Genomic DNA, 12,111 nt, shown 5'->3' on the forward strand with positions numbered 1-12,111 from the left:
GGAAGATATTACGGTTGGAGGAGGGGAGAGAACCTTGGATACGGCAATCCATCCGCACATGGAAGAAAATGCATTGGCTATCTCTGAAAGAAAAGAGAGATCCCCCTGTCAGACCATGACGACTGATATGGGAGAGAGGAAACCGCAGAGCACGATCGGAGACGGATCTCCGAATGGCATTGGAGAAGGAGAACGAACTCAGGGGACTGAATTGCTTTCCCCCCTGCTTGCGCACCCCAGAGAACTCCGGAGGACCCGCACAGCCGTCAACGACGCAAGAGAGAGGAGACAAGCTGAGGAAGGACACTGTGAGGATCAAATGGATCGTGATTCCATCATTACTCTCCCCCCCGGACCGTTTACCCGTAGTAGGAGACGCGCAGGACGGCTGGGCGCAGTGACGACCGGGGAGCCGCCGCCCCCTTCCATCTACGATCGAGCAGCTTATCCTCCAGTTCCGGACCATCGACGAGCTGCACCCACTTGGGAGAGGTCTGTGAGATCATCTGAATGGCGTTTGCCCCAGGGGGAAGAGCGAAGACATGGTTCCGCTGCTACCCCCTCCGGACTGCCTGATTATGGTGCGGCACGCATGAAATGGCCGGATGCAGGGGTGATTGAAGAATCGCCGCCCCCCCTCCCTCTCCGTGACTGAACGGCTTTCCCCCCAGCCCCAGACCATTAGTGGATTACAACCACCTCGAAAGGACCTACAGGATCACCCAGATGACATCCATATAAGAAATAAAAACACCAAAACTAAAAGAAAAACTTGCCATAGGAAGAATGAAACGAAGGAGGATTGCAAAATAAACATGAAATGTGTATTGCCACCTACCCCCGAGGGAGAAGGGTTAAAACATAGAGACCATTGTAATTACAGAGACATTTGCCCATCCACCCCAAGATTGAGGGAAAGAAGGGTGGAGGAGGATGAACGTGCAGTTGAAATGAATAAAAAGGAACAGACCAATCGTGCGCAGTCACCCTATTTAGGCCCGATGACGAGGTCGAGGAGCCGTGCGCAGACTTTACTACTCCTATAAAAGTGACTCCCTCACTCCCTGGCGCACTAGCCCTGAGGATGCCGGCAGGTGACGGCGAAAGCTAGGCGCTTTTTTAATAAATTTTATAGTTTTATTACCCTGGTGATCATTTTATTTCTCACTATATATATATATATATATATATATATATATATATATATATATATATATATATATATATATATATATATATATATATGTAGGTCTTTGGTTTCGGGTTTTCTCCCATGTAAAATTGGAAGTGTCTTGGCGACGTTTCGACAAAGTCCCATTCGTCATCTTCAGGCTGGTGTTTTCAGCTTCGTGCTTTGAGCAGCACTGTGTGGTCTTAGCTGTTTCTTCCTTTTAACTGCCAGTGGGGGTATGAACTGATTGGGTGGGAGCTTGGCTGTGTTCTGATTGGGTGGAGGTGTGTTCTGATTGGTTAGGGGCGTGGCTGTGCTCTGATTGGCTGGGGTTTGGCTGTGCTCTGATTGGCTGGGGGGTTGGCTGTGCTCTGATTGGCTGGGGGAGTGTTCTGTTTGGTTGTGCTCAGGTTAGTCTGAGTTGCAGAGGGGGTTTAAGATTTTGGGCTACCTTGCTATTTTTTGGCTTCGCGTTCGTGGTCGTGCCTCATTTTCATGGAGGGTGTCAGTTTGCTTCATGTATGGATTGGAGGGGTTTAAAGTGGCTAATGATGCAGCTGTGGTCTGGCTTCTGGTTTGTGGTCGTGCCTCGTCATCGGTGTGGCTTTGGGTTTGTTTTTTGCGTGGATGTGTGGTGGTGACATCCTGTGTGGTTTTTGTGAGTGTGGGTCTGGTATCATTTTTTGTGTTAGGGAGTCGTTTGTCAATAAGGGCGGGTTTCCAAATGGCTGGTAGGCGGGAGGTATCATCTCGCTTGTTCATGCTGTGTGGGCGTTTTTCTATCTCGATGGCTTCTCTGATTATTCTGTTATTAAAATGTTCACTTTTGGCAATGGTTCTGGTATTTTTAAAGTCAATTTCATGTCCTGTGGCTTTAAGGTGTTGGACCAGGGAAGATGTTGGTTCCTCTTTTTTGACTGAGTTCTTATGTTCTTCAATGCGTGCACTTATTCTTCTGTTGGTTTGTCCGATGTATGTGGTGGGACAAGTGGTGCATGGGATTTCGTATACTCCTTGATTTTCTAATTCAATTTTATCTTCAGCTTCGTGCTTCGAGGAGCAATGTGTGGTCTTAGCTGTTTCTTCCTTTTAAAAGCACGAAGCACAAAACACCAGCCTGAAGATGACGAATGGGACTTCGTCGAAATGTCGCCAAGACACTTCCAATTTTACGCGGGAGAAAACCCGAATAACCAAAGACCTACATACAAACACCCGCAAAAACCTCAGAAAACATATATATATATATATGTGTGTGTGTGTGTGTGTGTGTGTGTGTGTGTGTATATGGATATTATGATAAAAATTGTAATATTGCAACAGATAATGTATCCTAGTGTATGCATACAATATAAAGTATCCTACAATGTAATAACGTGACATTGTCATCTAAATAAATCGTAATATTGTAAGTCAACTCGAGGGATGGAGGCTGGAAAGGATGACCGTGAAATAATAACATCGGAGGAGGAAATAAAAGCCAAGGAGCATTTTAGTGATCCATTTTAGCATAAAACGACCTCCCCCCTTTGAAGATGGACCCCGATCCCTTAAAACGCCCCACTCGCATTCAAATCCTTCTTTTCCCCTTTCTGAAATTTTATGAATGAGAACCCCTGCTCGGGCAATCCGAAAGGAGCCAATCAGAACAGCGCTGGGCGCGGGAGCGCGCTTTTTCCCGCCTTCTCCTCCTCCCCCCTCCCTTTCCCTCCCGCGAGAGGCATGCCGGGCTTGAGAGTTCCGGCGGGCCGCCTCGCCGGCTGCTTCTAATGAGCCTGCGAACTACGGCCAATGAGAGAGCGCGCAGCCCAAACAAGGGCGGAGCCGGAGAGCTCTCGCAGCTTTCGCAAGAGGTGGCGGCGGCTGAGCGAGAGGAGGAGGAGGAGGGAGGCGTCGCTTCATCGCGCGCAGGCGCAGTGCGCCGCTCGCCTCTCGTTTTCCAGCCCGGCCGGAGCGTGTTGCAGGTGAGAAGCTGCGCGCGCAGCTGCGCCCGGCGCGCAGGGCCATCCTCCGCCCGCCTGGTTGCGCAGCGCTTCTGCAGGGGGTTGCAAGAAGCCGTAAAGTGGGGTTTGCAAAGTGGGCGAGACTGGGAAGTGCCGGGGGTGGTGGTGGTCTTTGTAGGGGGGGGATGCATCGAAGCTGGAAGCCTCGCCCAGCCTTTTGCAAGCGGGCGCCCGCCGGGATCCAGGATTGCAACTTGCATTGCGCGGGGAGGGGAGGATGGGAGTTGGAGGCAACGCCTTGGAGGGGAATCCACCTTTGCGGATATTTGTGTGTGTGTGTGTGTGTTTGTGTGTGTGTTTGGGGGGGGGAAGGCTTTGTGGCGTAACAATGTTGCAATGCATGCGTTGAGGATGCTGGAACCAACTTGCGCTTGTCACTCATCCTTGGGAGGATCGCTGGGTTTGTGTGTGTGTGTGTGTGTGACACATGTAACCCCCCCTCCCTCGATTTTGGCTTATTTGTGACCTCTGTGGGCCTCCTTGCCTTGTCTTCTTTTCCAAAGAGTGGCTGACATCTCTTAATGTTATGGAAGGAGGGCCTCTGCCCATGTGCAGAGTGCCCTTCCTCCTAGGATAAGAGCGCTTGGACTGGTAGTTCTCGATTTACAAGCCTTCGTTTTGGTCACCATTCGGCACTGGGGGGAAAAAAGGGACTTTGTGACTGTTTCCCCCACTTAACGACCGTTGCAGCCATCCCCTTGGTCGCCTGGTTGGGATTCGGCCTCTTGGCAACTGACTCGTACTTGTGACGGTTGCAGTGTCCCGAGGTGATGTGATTCCCCTTTGGCGGCCTAATGACAAGCGAAATCAAGGGGAAAAGAAGTCAGATTCACTTCACAACCCGCTTACTAACTTCACAACTGTAGTGATTCCCTTAACGATTGTGGCAAGGTCGTAAAACGGGGCAAAGCTCACTTCACAGCCGTCTCACTTAGCAACAGAAATTTGGGGCTCGGTTGTGGTCATAAGTTAAGGACTACATCATCATTATTGTTGTTGTTGTTGTTCGTTTGCACACTCAGCCAGATGTTCATACTGGATCTGGCAGTTTGGTCCACCTATCAAGCCTTTCCGAAACATCTGGGATGGGCAGATGTTGACACTGGAGTGGAGTGGAATGGAATAATAGAAATAGGGAATAGAATTAGAATTGGAATAGAATAGAAAAGAATAGAAATAGGGAATTAGAATAGAATAGAATAATCAAATTGAAGAATAGAATAGAATAGAATGCAGAATAGAATAGAATGCAGAATAGAATGAATAGAATAAGGAATAGAATAAAGAAATAGAATAAGGAATAGAATAAGGAATACAATAGAATAGAAATATGGAATAGAATAGAATAGAAAAATAGAATAGAATAGAGTTGGAAGGGACCTTGGAGGTCATCTAGTCCAACCCCCCCTGCCCCACCAGGAGACCCTACACCATGGCAGTCCAGTCACTTCTTGGAAGCCTCCAGTGACGAAGCTTCTGAAGGCAACTTCTGTTCCACTGGTTGATTGTTCTCACTGTCAGAAAATTTCTCCTTATTTCCAGATTAAATCTCTCTTTGATCCGTTTCCATCCATGGTTCCTTGTCCCGCCCTCAGGGTGCTTTGGAAAATAGGTTGTCCCCCCTCCTCTGTGGCAGCCCCTCAAATACTGCTATCCTGTCTCCCCTGGTCCTTCTCTTCCTTCAACTAGACCTACCCAATCCCAGCAACCGTTCTTTAGAGTGTTTTAGCCTCCAGTCCCCTAATCATCTCTGTGGCTCTTCTCTGCACTCTTTCTAGAGTCTCAACATCTTTGTTATAGTGTAGAGTCCAAAACTGGTCACAGTATTCTAGGTGTGGCCTTACTAAGGCTTTATAGAGTGGTGTTAGCATCTCAACGCAATCTTGATTGAATCCCTCTCAGTGCAATTTAGGATTGTGGTGGCTTTTTTTTGGCACCCTGTTGGCTCATGTTTAATTGACTGCCCATTAAGATTCCCAAGATTTGATGGCAGTGATCTCCCAACCTGGACCCACGGGGTGGGGGGGTGCGGGGAAGAGGGGATGGCTTCATAGGTAAGCGCACACTGCTTTCACAAATGCACTGAATAATATAATAAAAATAATAAAATATATATTTTTAAAAAGATGGATGCAAACAGCATTACAGAGGGAAGGAAAAGATGGCCAGGATTAGAGTGGAATGGAAGAACAGAGTTGGAAGGGACCTTGGAGGTCATCTAGTCCAACCCCCTGCTCAGGCAGGAGAGCCTATACCATTTCGGACAAATGGCTGTCCAGTCTCTTCTTCAAAACTTCCAGTGTTGGAGCATTCACAGCTTCTGTCCACTGGTTAATTGTCCTCACTGTCAGGAAGTTTCTCCTTAGTTCTAGGTTGCTTCTCTCCTTGGTTAGTTTCCATCCATTGTTTCTTGTCCTGCCTTCAGGGGCTTTGGAGAACACAACAACAACAATAATAATAGAATTGGAAGGGACCCTGGAGGTCATCTAGTCCAACCCCCTGCTCAGGCTGGAAACCCTATACCATTTCAGACAAATGGCTATCCAGTCTCTTCTTAAAAACGTCCAGTGTTGGAGCATTCACAGTTTCTGGAGGTGGGTTGTTCCACTGGTTAATTGTTCTGTCAGGAAATTTCTCCTTAGTTCTAGGTTGCTTCTCTCCTTGATTAGTTTCCACCCGTTGCTTCTTGTCCTGCCTTCAGGCGCTTTGGAGTAAAGCTTGACTTCCTTTTCTTTGGGGCACCCCTGAGATACTGGAAGACTGCTATCATGTCCTCCCTCGTGTCACTTCATGCATGTGCACACATAGGCTCACACACCACTTCCGTGGCCCTATTCCGAACAGGCTGGTGGGTTGTAGATCTGTGTTTTAAGTGGTTTAGAGCTATTGTCATAGGATTCTGCTGTTTCCAATAAATTATGAGTATTTTTATTGTTATCATTCTCATCTGGGGTCTATCTTGGGAAGAGGGCCTCATCATGCTGTTGGCACAGTTGCACTTGGAGTAATTTTACACGGCTCACGTGGGGCTGATTTCAAAGGTTCCTCCTATTTTTATACTAACAAACATCCATGTCTGATTTCCAAGAAGCCGCAGAGTTTCCACCACATACAAAAAGTTACACTCGACATGAGTGCAAGACAATCCTCGCTTTATGATGGTTCATTTAGTGACCGTTCAAAGTTACAACGGTCCTGAAAAAAGTGTCTTAGGACCTTTTTTTTACAATTACGACCTTTGCAGTGTCCCCAGGAGTCACGTGGTCAAAATCCAGAGGCTTGGCTCATACTTATGACTTGCAGCGTCCTGGGGGGGGGTGTCACGTGATCCCATTTTAACGACCTTCTGACAAGCATGTTCACTTAACAACCGTGTTGCTAACTTAACTGCAGTGACTGTGGCAAGAAAGGTCGTAGAATAGGGCAAAACTCTCTTTGCAAGTGTCTCACTTAGCGACAGAAATTCGAAGCTGAATTGTCAGTCGAGGACCATCTGCGTAAAAATGAAAAAGTTGTGGTTGGATGTTACTACCTTTATAGGAATGGAATTGGAATTGGAATTGGAATTGGAATGGAATGGAATAGAATAGAATAGAATAGAAAATATGGAATGGAATGGAATAGAATAGAAAATATGGAATAAAATATGGAATAGAATTGGAATGGAATGGAATGGAATAGAATAGAATAGAATAGAATAATAGAGGAGAGGAGTAGAATAGAATAAGAATAGGATAGGATAGGAAAGGATAGAGAAAATGAATAGAATAGAATAAGGAGTAGAATAGAATAGAGATAATAGAATAAAATAGAGAAAATGAATAGAATGGAGAAAATAGAATAGAATAGAAAAGGGAATAAAAAAAGGAATAGAAGAGAATGAGAAGAGAATAAAATAGAAAATAGAATAGAATAGAATGCAGAATAATAAAATAGAATAGACAAAATGAATAGAATAGAAAAAGGAAGAGAAAAAGGAAGAGAAGAGAATATAATAGAGAAAATGAATAGAAAAAGGAAGAGAAAAAGGAAGAGAATGAGAAGAGAATTAAGAAAATAGAAGAGAGAATAGAATAGAGAAAATTAATAGACTAGAATAAAAATAGAATAGAATAGAAAAAGGAATAGAATAGAATAGAATAGAGTAGAATAGAAAAGAAATAGAATAGAAATAGAAATAGAATAGAATAGAATAGAATAGAATAGAGCTAGAAGGGACCTTAGAGATCTTCTAGTCCAGCCCCATGCTCGAGCAGATGAATGTGTCGGAAGTCAAGGCTTTTCTTATTTCTTTTCCCCTTTACCCAACATTTCTTTCTCTTCCCCTTTTCCTCTCTTTATTTTCCCGTTATCTATCAATCGCAGCGATGCGCTTAAGCAACCCGGGGCAAGAAAGATCGTAAAATGGGGCTAAACTCAGTTAACAAAACGTCTCGCTTAAAAACAGAAAATTTGGGCACCGTTGGGGCCGTAAGCTGAGGACTATGGGTATTGACAGGGCTCGGACGCACCCGTGAGCTTAAATCTCAGCCTGTTGGAAGGTGGCCAGCTTTGCTTTTTGGATGGAGCTGTGGAACAAGATTGGTGATGGATGCTTAATTAACTCTAAGGAAATCTTAACAGGTAAAAAATGTTTTTGAACATTGTGGGGAAAATAAACCCAAAGGAGAACTTTAAAAACAGGGTCTATGATAAGTTGATTAAGATGATTAGTTAGAGAAGAAGCTTCACATTGATGCGGTTGTTACTTGTAGAAAACTAGAAAACTGTTTACATTTAATTGTTCCCTATCAAAACATTTAAGAATTGCGCTAATTTAAGGTGGATAAATGAGACTATTATTGGAAGAAGGGAAAAATCAAGGAAAGCTACTTGTGTGGATTATGGGATTATAGGAACTAATTGTTATTGACGGCTTGCAAATATAAACCCAGACGACACGCTGTTTACCAAATGTCAAGGTGATTATGTTAAAAAATGAATAAAATACTTTAAAAAAAAAAAAAAAAAGATGGATGATGGATGCAAACAGCATCACAGAGGGAAAGAAAATATGGCCAGGATTAGAATAGAATAGAAGAACAGAGTTGGAAGGGAACTTGGAGGTCATCTAGTCCAACCCCCTGCTCAGGCAGGAAAACCTATCCCATTTCAGACAAAAATGGCTGTCCAGTCTCTTCTTAAAAACTTCCAGTGTTGGAGCATTCACCGCTTCTGGAGGCAGGTTGTTCCACTGGTTAATTGTTCTGACTGTCAGGAAGTTTCTCCTTAGCTCTAGGTTGCTTCTCTCCTTGGTTGGTTTCCACCCGTTGCTTCTTGTCCTGCCTTCAGGAGCTTTGGAGAATAGCTTGACTCCCTCTTCTTTGGGGCAGCCCCTGAGATATTGGAACGCTGCTATCCTGTCCCCCCTCGTCCTTCTCTCCTGAACCTTTGCAGAATAACAGAATGGGGAGATAATTGTTTTTAAGAAGAGACTGGACAGCCACTTGTCCGGAATGGAATCAGATCTTCTGCTTGAGCACAGGGTTGGACTAGAATAGAAGTCCCCATCCTATAGGCCATGGCACACTACCGGGCTGTGGCCTCTTGGCCACGGAGCTGCGTGACTGGCTGGCCAGTGTGCACACGTATGTGCGCACTCTCACCCCCCCCCCCCTTGAGCTGACACTAGCCGGGCCATGAGCCTCTCACTGGCGCTAGCTGAGTTGTGAGTTACAGGCTGGTGCTAGCCGAGCTGGGAACCATGAACCAGGTGCCAGCGCTAGCTGAGCCATGAGCCATGAGCCACGTGCCAGTGGTAGCCGAGCAGCGAGTTGCACAATGGCGCTAACAGCTCCATTTGCAGAGTGCGCATGCTCACGGCCCTGTTCGTGCACACACGCATATAACCACATTTGCGTCTGTGCGCATGCACGCATAAAAGTGCCTGCTCCGCCCTTTCCCACCAGGCCACCAACCCAGAAAAGTTGGGGACCACTGGATTAGACCCCCAAGGTCCCTTTTAACTCTGATTGATTGATTGATTGATTGATTGATGATTGATTGCTGCTTGGCAACTGACTCACAGTTAGGACAGCTGCAGTGTCCCCCGGGGGGACAAACAAAGTCAAAGATTCACTTGACAACGGGGTGAGGAACTTAACTGCAGTGATTCACTGAACAAGACAAGTCGTAAAGTCGGGCAGCTTCGCTTAACAACTCTTGCTTAGCAATGGAAATTGGGAGCTCAATTGTGGCCGTACGCCGAGGACCACCTGTATGGATTTTTTTGGGGGGAGGGGTGTCTTTTTTTTCTTAAGCTGAATTAGGGATTTGAAAGAATCTTTTTTTCCATTGCTCAATCAAATTACTTCCGCTCCTTGCCTCGTGCCTATTGTTGGAGGACTTTATTTTGGGGAGAACGTGTTGCCGGAGAAAGGTGTAAGCGGCATTTTAATTCTTTGCCGGATCAATCCTTATTGTTTAAATATTGAGCGATCGTGTAAACAGAGACAATATTAAATAGGCAGAGAGATCAACATTTTCATTAAAGGCCCAAGGAAGAACAGAAACTAGGCCTGTGGTACAAGGCCTAACGAAACATTTACAAAGGAAAACTCTTCTTTTTCGCAAGCGTTTTGGGGGAAATTAGATTTCCGGCATGGTGGAAGCAGAGGTTGAAAGCAACAGATCCTACATGGATTACTTCTGAATCAGCATTTGAATTCGTGACTTTGGTGTCCCATCTGGTCTACCTTGAAGGGGTGATGCTAAAGCACTGGCCACCTGGCCATAGGACAGGCTGGCCAATGCACGGTCGTGTGTGCACACACTCACCCTAGCGCCCATGGATCCGTTTGCATGCATGCACAGCTAGCGCCTGCGCAAATGGGGCTGCTAGCGCCGTGTGGGTTGTGTGGCCCATTCGCACATGCGTGCGGGTGCTAGCAGCTAGCTCCCGTACACACATGCAAGTGGGATTGCTAGCGCTGTGTAAGTGCACAGGGCCCCATTTGTGCGCGGCCCTGTTTGCGTGTGCACACAAATTTCCCAGCTGTTCTCTTTTGCTCTGGGCTGCCAGCATGAAAAAGTTGGTGACCTCTGCGCTAAAGAACAGCATGGATTGAGAGAGTGAAGCATGGACTTTGTGTAGAAGAAGGAGTGGCAGAGGCTGTAGGTGGAGTCAAGAGAGGATTCAGCCTAGAATCGTTATGTTCCCACAAGCAGTCTTAAGTCCAACCTTCTTGAATTCTGTTAATCCGTCCATTCAGAGTTGCAACAGCACTGAAAAAAGTGACTTGACCAGTTTTCACACTTATAACCTTTGCAGCATCCTCATGATCGTGTGATTAATTGTGATTAATTCAGAAATCATTGTGGTGTAATGCACCGTTTGGCCTAACTTGAGGGTACAAACAGACAAACACAGTGAGAGTTTTAATAGCATGTAGATTCACCCTGCGGTAAGATGGGCGGCCGATTAATTTTACAAACAAGACAAATAAACTACTGTAGATTAAATTTAGAGTTCTCTGGACCTCATAAGAGGGAGAATATATTTTCTTCTTATTTTGAATCCTAACTGGGGCACTTTTTTCATCATACGTGCCGTTGTTTGGGTTTAGTTTTCATTCCCCAACTGTTTGAACAAGCCCATTTCTCCTCCCTTCCATGGTTTGAGATAAGTCTAGCACAAGGGTAGGCACCTTGGCTCTTTTATGACTGGTGGACTTCAACTCCCAGAATTCCTGAGCCAGCATGGGGGAACTATGGCCCCTTCATGACTCGTGGACTTCAACTCCCAGAATTCCTGAGCCAGCATGGGGGAACTATGGCCCCCTCATGACTCGTGGACTTCAACTCCCAGAATTCCTGAGCCAGCATGGGGGAACTATGGCCCCCTCATGACTCGTGGACTTCAACTCCCAGAATTCCTGAGCCAGCCACGCTGAGGGAAAAGGGAGAGGTTTCCAAGCTGAGCCATGCTGGCTCAGGAATTCTGGGAGTTGAAGTCCATGAGTCATAAAGTGACCTAGGCCTAGGCTAGAAGTAGGCAACCTTGGCTCTTTTATGATTCATGGACTTCAACTCCCAGAATTCCTGAACCAGCATGGCTCAGCTTGGAAACTTCTCCCTTTCCCCTCAGCAAGGGTGGCTCAGGAATTCTGGGAGGTGAAGTCCACCAGTCATAAAAGAGCCAAGGTGGCCTACCCCTGGTCTAGCACAAGGGTAGGCAACCTTGGCTCTTTTATGACTGGTGGACTTCAACTCCCAGAATTCCTGAGCCAGCATGGGGGAACTATGGTGTCATGGTTCCGAAAGAAAGCAGATTTTCAAAGAATTTTGAGGCTTATTCCTCTAAAAGAATCTTTTATTATTCTGCATAGCTTCGGCACTAACAAAGTTAAGCCAAAAACTGAATCCTCCCTCCCCCAAACACCTGTAACAAAGCATAATTCCCTCCTTTTTTTACAGTCATCAATCACATTCTCCAATTAATGTGAAGTGTGAGGTGCCCCTCCCGTTGCAGCTGAGCTGACCTTGGCCACACTGTGCTCAGACATTGTTATGGTTAACTTGCATACTTTCCCATCCCCTAGACTACTACTATCTGCCTTAACTCTAGAAGTGTTATACAGGCTAAGTAAAAGAGGTTTGCTTCTTCCTATATGGCAAGCAAGAACATCCGATGTTAGCAGTCTTGACATATGGCCCCTTCATGACTCGTGGACTTCAACTCCCAGAATTCCTGAGCCAGCACAGCTCAGCTTGGAAACCTCTTCCTTTCCTCTCAGCGTGGCTGGCTCAGGAATTCTGGGAGTTGAAGTCCACCAGTCATAAAAGAGCCAAGGTTGCCTACCCCTGGTCTGCCATCTTGGGGGGGGGGAAGGATGCAGCTCCTCCTGGTGATGCAGAGTGATGCGTCAGGTAATCCTTGACTTAACAACCATTCGTTTA

At 46.1% G+C, this 12,111-nt stretch overlaps 1 protein-coding gene across 1 annotated transcript in view; it reads left to right on the forward strand.

Annotated features, from left to right (window-relative positions):
• Positions 1-3,036: 3,036 nt before the first annotated feature.
• The window catches only part of LOC120296854 (t-SNARE domain-containing protein 1-like), a 113,348-nt gene continuing 104,273 nt past the window's right edge, over positions 3,037-12,111 (forward strand). Inside the window, exon 1 of the mRNA XM_039318881.1 lies at positions 3,037-3,135. The gene's annotated coding sequence lies outside the window, so the exon portion shown is untranslated. The remainder of the gene's footprint in view (positions 3,136-12,111) is intronic.

This window comes from Crotalus tigris, unplaced genomic scaffold, assembly GCF_016545835.1.
Source record: "Crotalus tigris isolate CLP2741 ecotype Arizona unplaced genomic scaffold, ASM1654583v1 scf7180000021629.274304, whole genome shotgun sequence".
Taxonomy (NCBI): domain Eukaryota; kingdom Metazoa; phylum Chordata; class Lepidosauria; order Squamata; family Viperidae; genus Crotalus; species Crotalus tigris.